Here is a 7,528-nt window from a genome sequence, read left to right on the forward strand (position 1 = left end):
ATTAATGCCGCAACAACGAAACATGTCACATTTCGGGGGTGCAATGAATTTGAGCTGTCGCGAGAAATTTGGAAAGGAGTAAGGTGGCAGCGCTGGCGTTCACGAATGTCATTCTGCGCATAAAGTCAAAGATCTTGCGGAGTTGAAAGTTGCCCGAAAGGACAACGTTCAAGTTTAACCAAAGGTTCACCTTGGTTATCCGAAGGACAAACACATACCGGTCGACAAACACGTACCGGAGGACAAACACATGCCAGAGAACGAACACATACCAGGGGACAAACACATGCCAGAAGGCGAACACATACCGGTGGACAAACACATGCAGAAATGGCAAACACATACCGGTAGACGAAGACATACCAGAGGAAGAATACACGCCAGATCATAAACACATACCGGTGGACAAACACATACCAAAGGACAAACACATGCTAAAGGGCGAATGATGATGATGATGATGATGATGATGATGATGACGACGACGACGACGACGACGATGGTGATGATGATGAAAGGGCGAGCACATACCGGAGGACATACAAATTTCAGACAAATACATACCGGAGCAAATGTTCGCAACAAGATAAGGCACCTGTGTGCTGCAGCAAAGTCCGGGAAAGACTCAGAATATCCTATAACAGAATCGCAAGATATTCGCGCAGCAAGCACCGTGGGGAACACCCACCTTCCAGAAGCACTGGGATTTAAAGTGGATGCATGTTTTCAAAGCATGCATGTTTTCAAAGAAATGTCCGAGTCCTTGTACAGTACTAATTGCATAGAGAAAGAAAAAGACTAAGAGCGGGCACTCCGAGAAATCTGGCCTCAGGAACTACGTCACGGCTACGTAACGAACGAATGCTCTCATCAAACGCCAGGGGACGCAGGCGCAAAAAAAGAAAATGTTGTAATGAATTCTGCTCAATCGCTTTACAAAATAATAATTATACACCCAAATTTGGCGTGTTTCTGATACATAAGAACAGAATTTATCGAGAACACCTTCTGTGCTTTTTGTTCTTCATTCGTACTGCCATCAACACCAATCACCATTCGTCCATGGAGAAGAAATCAACGACACCAGCGGCGTGCCAGCGGGAACGTCTCGTGAACGTCGGCTGCGGCGGTGTTCTTGTGTGTGAGAAAGGTGAGTCACGTTTTTAAGCGAAGCTTGGAGTAATTGACTTGTGAGCGCGACGAGGTTCGCTAAAAAAAGCAGTTTGCGGCTCTATATGAGGCGGCGAGACGCGAACATTGCGAAAAGCATCCCCCCTCAAGAAACGCGTAGCAAGAGGGCTGTACTAGCTGTACTTCCTTGCTATCTCCACCGAGAACGGCATAATCTTTGTTGGTTGCGTTCCGTGAAAATAATCAAACGACGCGAAGCTGCCATTACCTTCCACCGGTTCACGGCTGTGCACTGCACTGCGACTCGCAGCTTGTCAGACGCCATCGAGACGCTGCGTCTAGGTTTGCGAGGGTAAACCGTTCTTGCCCAGCGCTGTTTGCGATAACCGCGGTATCGGCGTTCCATTGAAATAGTTCGTGTTGGCGAATTAAAAATGATCTGCTGGACAACGCTTAAGGTCGATATCATGAATTGCGCATTTCAGGAAAATTCCGGTTTCGAGAAAATTGAATTCCTAAACCGCGTTTAAATGATCGCGTCACGGTTGACGGTTTTTTCGTTGGCCCGTTCTAGAGGCTGATGAACGCTGGAAAGAACATAAAAGACGCCACGCTGATTCAGTCCGAAAACGGCGTTCCGGGGACGGGCGCTACCTAAATAAAGCAGGACGTTAGGCACGCTGTAGCGAAGTTTTGCTTGCTCGTTTCCTTTATAGAGTAAGGGCTCCTGAATATTTTAACGATATTGCTTGCAAACAATGGCATGTGACATAAACAGCGAGCATAGCTTATTGCGTTTGGTACTTTAGCGAGGTGTGTATCTAAGACGCACGGACGGACGCTGGTGTATGCGTCCGTGCGGATTGTTTATACAGAAAAGTAACGGTGGAGAAAAGTCACCAGTGACTACTGCACGTACTTATTGCGGCGGCCGTGTTGGAAAGTACTGCGCATTCTAGTAATTTTCGGTTCCTTATCATTTTTTTTGTGGCGAAGACATTGCACAACGTATTGTCGCGTAGGCGTGGCGTGGCGCGCATTTGAACAAAGGCCTCGTATTTGGACGTTTCGAATGTATCTTCATCACGCTTATGTGAACTGCTATTTTGCCTACCAATGTACTCCTTATACTGAGTACGTACAGGGGTGTCCAAAACTTCACAGGCCGCGATGCCCTCCATGGGATTAAATGGGAAAGCGGCCTGGGAACTTTTGAACACCCCTGTACGGGGTATCAACATTTATCCTTGTAAGTCCGGGTTATATGGGTCAGAGGTCAGGATGTGTCGGTGGTTTTATATTATGCATTGGTTCGCTATTCATTCAAAGCGGTTCCTGGTACAGTTATGACGTGTGCATATGTTTTTGGTAAATAATGAAGCGTGCACTTATTGACATTTTCAGACCGTGCTGATGCCATGCCGTCCGGCGGTCCAAGCTACGGCAGCTACTGCAGTGTGTCGTGGTGCTTTGACAACGGCAGAACCCAGAAGAAGCCTATCTTGACTTGCAATAAAAACATTGCGGAAACTCTGTCTCTCTGATACATATGAGCGCTTGTACCCAAATACAAAAGACAAGCGCGATGGATAAAGCCGTAGCGAATTATGATTACCTCTATCTCCATCTGTTACAACTTAATCGAAATAAAAATTGCGTCACTACCTCAATTCACACCAAATATTGAACTAGACAAAAGAGTGAATCGCTAAATCAAAGCGACAAATAAAAGCGTTGCCATTTGGGTGACGAAAAGTGGTCTGAAATGACAAGCTTCCGCGACAGCCCAACGTCGGTTACGCGGGGTAATCCAAATTTCGCGCCAGCGGAACCGAAACAGGAAGTGCAGGCCAGTTGCTCTCATCAAGCGCCAGGTGCGCTAGGTTCGATTGGGCCGCTGGGGGTGTATGGGAGTGGCCGCTCTTAACTTTTTTTTCTTTCTCTATGCTAATTGTCTCATTATACAAAATTATGTTCAATTCATACTTGGTTAAAGCGAAACGAAGGATGTTACAGATTACATTTGCACGCAGAACGTTCAGGTGTCGGCCAAAAGTCATTTTGCAGAACCATAATTGTCGCTCCTACAGTCTTTGCTGCTGTTGCCAAAATGTTTCTACGACATTCGTCACAGTATGCACGATTGTTTGCTGTGAAGGCGCATTCAGTCCACCGCGTGTGCTTTTTAAGCTAACATAAGTAACATCGGCAAAAAAATGATATAAATTGATTTACAGCACGCAACAAATACTCTGAACACCCGTCTCGCTGAGTGACACGTTAGCAAAAAATGGCTGTGGCTTAGGTAAGGTTAAGCCCAGGATGCGAAGCATACTAGCCTTTATTTTAGTTGTTGAACCACTGTTTAGCTTGGTGAACTGCTGTTGCTTGGCTATATTTGGTTCGGCTGGACGAAGAAACAACTCATGCGTTACTCTGCTTCGCCTTGGACGCCCCGCATTGGACGCGGTGAGCGTCGAGCAACGCAGCGTTCGGCGCGGCAACGAAATGTGCGCCTGAGCAAGCGACGCACGCCTGGGCCTTAGAAACAGCTCGTTTCTAAGGCAACACCGCATTCACTAGAGGCGCTTTTGTACCGCTTTGAAGCATCGTACTCGTGGCTCAGTGGTAGCGTCTCCGTCTCACACTCCGGAGACCCTGGTTCGATTCCCACCCAGCCCATCTTGCAAGAGTTGAGCCAAAGCCACTTCTCCTCTGTCGTGACGTCACGGTGTCACGTGGTATTCAAGGCGACACCGCCGCGCCTGAGGAGCTGGGTTGAGCCCTAGTAATATGCTTCGCATAAAAGAAGCGACAGCGACTAAGTTTGACTCCGGTGTTGCTAGAAAGAAATATGGCGGTCAAGCATTTTGTTTCTGTGTAACCAATGATGGGTAATACAAAATAATTCCGAGATGTTACGTGCCAAAACCACGATCTCATTATGAGGCACGCCGCACTGTGTGGGGCGGGGGGTGGGGAGGGTGTACCCGGATTAATTTTGATAACCACCTACATCCTCGAACGTGCACCCAATGCACGATACACGATCACTCTTTCATCGCGCTCCGTTCGGGACGCAGTCGCCGCGGCAGGTATCGAACCCGCGTCCTCGAGTTCAGCGGCGCATGCGCCATAGCCACTGCGCTACCATGGCAGATGATGGGTGGTCATATATATTTGTCTAATCTCTGTACTTCCAGCTTCGAAAAACAAAATACGTTCTGGTTTCTAGCTTTAACCGAACATTGTCACCTCAACTTTGGTGTATGACAAAGGCAGGGGCGCTTCCTTCAATTTTTCTATACCTGTATTGTTTTGAGATTGTTACAATATGCCCCCCTCCCCTCACTCTAGGGTGGCAAACCTGATTTCTGTTGTGGTTCGTCCCCCCCCCCCCCCACCCATTCCCTGCGTTTTCATTTGCCTTTCCTCCCTTTCATCTTACTATCTTACAAATAAAAAACAAATCCTGTGTGTTGTGCCATTTACAATTATGCACTTTTTCAACATGCTGGCTCCTGTTCCGACTGCTACACACGTTTTCATACATCATGTGCAACGTTGTAGAGGCTAGAAAGGCTTTCTGCAGTGGCTGCATTCGCACGAATAAATAGTTCGGTGTTCTTGGCCGCAATCAGGTGAAGCTGTTTTTTTATGCGAAAGCGTCAAATGGCTCATTCAGCGAAAAAGCCGGCGTCCTGCGTCTGCAACAGCGAAACGGCACCTAAATTCCCATTCGCGTGACGTCACGCGTCACGAGCGGGCGATAGGGAACTCCTGCGGCCGCAGTAGCGCGCCAGGTGTTGCGTGAGGGGGAGAGGGAATCGCCGCGACGCCACGTCACCGTCACCCTCGCTCTCAGAAGCCTACGTTATACGCGCGTTGCTTGTCCGCTCAAGCTCTCGCCTGCGTTCTAACTGCACCTCGGTACAAGGCTAATGAATCAAAACGCGCCAAGCGTCTCAACGCGCTCGCTTGCCCTTGAGGAGTTCGTAACTCGAATGACCGCTCGACGGCGTTCAAATGGACATTAACGCTTTTTTATTTTATACACTCATGACGTGGCGCCACCTCCTTGTAATTGGCTGCGCCGTCACGTGCCCAATGACGCGTGCACTAGGCCACGCCTTTAGTCATCCAGAACCGCACGTGACGCTGCCATGGCGTCGGGGAAGCGTGCTCGTCTCTCACGCCGGAGGTCCGGGTTCGACTCCTATACCGAGGCCAAAATTTACCAATGTTTCTTTCCCACGCCATCGATTTACTTTGTTGACGGGAACGTCCCTGAGAAACCTGACGTCAATCCGCACATTATTTGCGTGCTCTTACTGGTTGCGCCGTCGGCCATCTTTGGTACCGTCGCTCGATGCCGACGACGCCGTGCTTTTCGCGTAATGGGGCACGCGTTGCTTTCGCATTAAGAATAAATGAATCCACGAAACGGAATCGATCCTGTATTTGCACGACTTCTAATGCGTCGCTTTAAGATATATTTGCTTTTCGTTGCCTTTCTTTTCGGGTCGTTACGTTTGCAGCATGCATGTCGCAGCAGCCTCACGTGCGTGTTGGCGTGTGCAAACGCATTTGGCACGCAGCAAATAGACGGATAATGACATCTTAGTTGAAATCAAGAAAAAGAAATGGGCATGGGCAGGACACGTAATGAGGAGGGAAGATAACCGATGGTCATTAAGGGTTACGGACTGGATTCCAAGGGAAGGGAAGCGTAGCAGGGGGCGGCAGAAAGTTAGGTGGGCGGGTGAGATTAAGAAGTTTGCAGGGACAACATGGCCACAATTAGTACATGACCGCGGTAGTTGGAGAAGTATGGGAGAGGCCTTTGCCCTGCAGTGGGTGTAACCAGGCTGATGATGATGATGAATAGACGGAACGCACGGAGCAACACATTTTGTCGACCGAACTTCTTGCGTCGCTTCCACGGCGTTGCACGCTTAACTCACGAAACGGAGTATGGCGCGTGCACGCAGGAGACGTATTCTGCGACGATATCACTTCGGCGATACTATACATCGCCTTCGCGTGACGTATGCGGCGCTCAGCCAGCCAATCAGCTTATCCGATTTTCCTCAACAAGCCAATCAGCGCGCGTCTGCAGACGGCGACACTTCCATCGCCGAAAGTGATCGTCCCAGAATACGTACCCCCAGAAGAAGCGCCGCCGGTCTGTACCGACACGCACGGATACGGCGCAAACTTCGACGGAACAAAGGCAGCGCTTGGCGCCTGAGCACTCGGACAATGGGCGAAAGAAGAAACGCGTTTTTCGCCGGGAGAACTGACACCGCCTGACGGTCGGTATGCCCAGCCGACTTCGCGCGTTTGCGTCGCTTTTCCCATCGAAGTGAGACGGCAAGGGCAGCTAGCCAGCGGATCGACGCATCAGATGGATGTAATTAAAAAAAGAAAAAAAAAACGAGGCGACTAAAGTTTTTCTGTAGGGAATATCCGGCGCGACAAGGGGTGGGCTCCAATTCGCTCCAGGAAAGCAAGATGTCTAGCTTTGAGCCTTAGAAGACCGCGCAGTTTCCTGCTAACATTAGCTAAAGGGAAAACCTGGCTATACCACGGGAATGACGGCGTCGTCTAATTTCCTGCTTGCGGCTTCAAACGCGCGTGTGGCTTTATTCATTGCGCTTAGTCTGCCTTTATTGGCCTAAATTTTCAGGCCAATCATCATCATCATCATCACCATCATCATCATCATAATTCTATTCCCACTGCAGGACGAAAGCCCTCTCTCAGCAATCTTGAATCGATACCCCGTCTTGTGCCAGCTGACCCCGTCTTGTGCCTGCAATTTCCTAATCTCATCGAACCGACTGGTTCTCTGACCTCACCGACTGCGCTTACCTTTACTTGGAACCCATTCTATTACTCTCATAGACCACCGACTTATCCGCCCTACGCATCACGTGGCCTACCCAGCTCCATTTCTTCCTCTTAATGTCAACTAGAATATCGGATCGATCTGCCCCGTTTGCTCCCTAATCCACATCGGTGTCTTGCTGCCCCCTAACGTTACGTCTATCATTTCTTGCCTTTCGATGCCCGTCACACGGTCTTCAATGTCCTCTCGAGTCTCTTAGTTAACCTCCAATGCAATTATATTTTCCTGAATGTGCGAAGGTGTTAGTGCTTTGCGCACAGTCAGGATAACTGAACCCCCTGCATTTTTAAGGGAATATTTCGTTGAATATTATCAGTTTGCAAAGCCACATGGTCGTCTGAACGTGAAGAAGGACGATGTTTAGGCCAATTGACGTATAGCACGCGTCACTCACATGCGGTCTGAACCATTACCCTTGCATTTCATGTAGACAGCATAGCAGCCAGAGTTCCGCATGTAGTGAGTTGTCTATGTAACTATATGAAG

General features: G+C 49.0%; 1 long non-coding RNA gene across 1 annotated transcript; it reads left to right on the forward strand.

Moving 5' to 3' along the window:
* Nucleotides 1–916: 916 nt before the first annotated feature.
* Nucleotides 917–2,661, forward strand: LOC135914557 (uncharacterized). The gene is made up of 2 exons (XR_010568338.2): nt 917–1,150; nt 2,536–2,661. It is a non-coding gene; the product is annotated as an uncharacterized lncRNA (long non-coding RNA).
* Nucleotides 2,662–7,528: the final 4,867 nt, after the last annotated feature.

This window comes from Dermacentor albipictus, chromosome 6 (genome assembly GCF_038994185.2).
Source record: "Dermacentor albipictus isolate Rhodes 1998 colony chromosome 6, USDA_Dalb.pri_finalv2, whole genome shotgun sequence".
Classification (NCBI taxonomy): domain Eukaryota; kingdom Metazoa; phylum Arthropoda; class Arachnida; order Ixodida; family Ixodidae; genus Dermacentor; species Dermacentor albipictus.